The sequence below is a fragment of the Echinops telfairi genome, unplaced genomic scaffold, assembly GCF_000313985.2.
Source record: "Echinops telfairi isolate 266 unplaced genomic scaffold, ASM31398v2 ScPeMD7_7421;HRSCAF=8459, whole genome shotgun sequence".
NCBI classification, from domain to species: domain Eukaryota; kingdom Metazoa; phylum Chordata; class Mammalia; order Afrosoricida; family Tenrecidae; genus Echinops; species Echinops telfairi.
In genome coordinates, this window is record NW_022111321.1 from 4,487,076 (window position 1) to 4,488,205 (window position 1,130).

The following is a 1,130-nucleotide window of genomic DNA, read 5'->3' on the forward strand; positions in this document are numbered from 1 at the left end:
GATTCTGAGAGGAGTATCTGCAGTATCTAAAATGGAAAAATCTAGAAATACAGAAAATTTTAAACAACAGAAAAAGCAGCCAAGCTTCCCAAGAGTGGTTGCTTTGAAGAGTAGGAATGAGGGATGCGAAGTGTATTGATCAGGATTTAGGAGCATCTTATAGGATCTTCCTATAGTTGATGCCAAAAGCATATATATATATATTAAATATATACTTTATTAATATTTTATATATATTTAAATTATGGGGTAGCTTATAGAACTTCTGCTACTGCCACATTAGAGGGAAATAAAAGGGTTGCTTAAATGCAAAAAAGATCAGAGAAAACTCTAAGAATGTTAACAATCTGGTATTCAACTTTTTACATGTCACAGCAGAATAAGAATGTGGCATTAAGCCTCTGCTCAAAGGTCAAGTCCCAGCTTGGACCTTATAACACAGTTACACTCTTTTCTGTTCCTGCCTGATGCTTCCTGCCATGTGTATTTCTTTTTTCCTTTACATTACTTTTTCTGGATGTTCCTAAATAAGCCTACTAAAAGAGAAAAAGTACAGTGGAAGTGGACTTGAAGTCTTTAGTGGCCTACAAGTTCACTTCAAACATGAAAAAGAAGCAGCCTACACACACATCGTCATCTGCAGGCAGAAAGGGTACCAAAAAAACCCCTTTGTGGATTAGAGACATGCAACTATCTTGAAGAGAGAAGGAAACAAGATTTACAGAAGGGATCCCTTTACCTGGTTCCCAAGAGAAGTAAAAGCTAGCTGTCAAGTAAAAATATTCTTGAGATCTCACGTGTCAACAGTGTGTAATGAGCACCAAATGACCTGCCCAGGCAAATACGGACTATGGAGTAAGGAAGACAGAATCCTCACAAAGGTCTAGGTCTATCAAAGAAAGATTTCTGAAGTCGGAGAGCCTTGTATGTAGCCCGGAAGAGAGAAGGGAGTTGAGAGAAATAACTAGCAGAATTTAACCAGAGGTTGTGTAAGGAACTATTCATATATACATCTGAGAAAAAGAGATGGTTGCTTAAGTGCAAACATTTTACTTTTCTCACTCTCAAACCGCTCCTAAAATAACAGGAATTTTGTTTTAAGAAATAAACTTACAAAATAAAAGCCACGA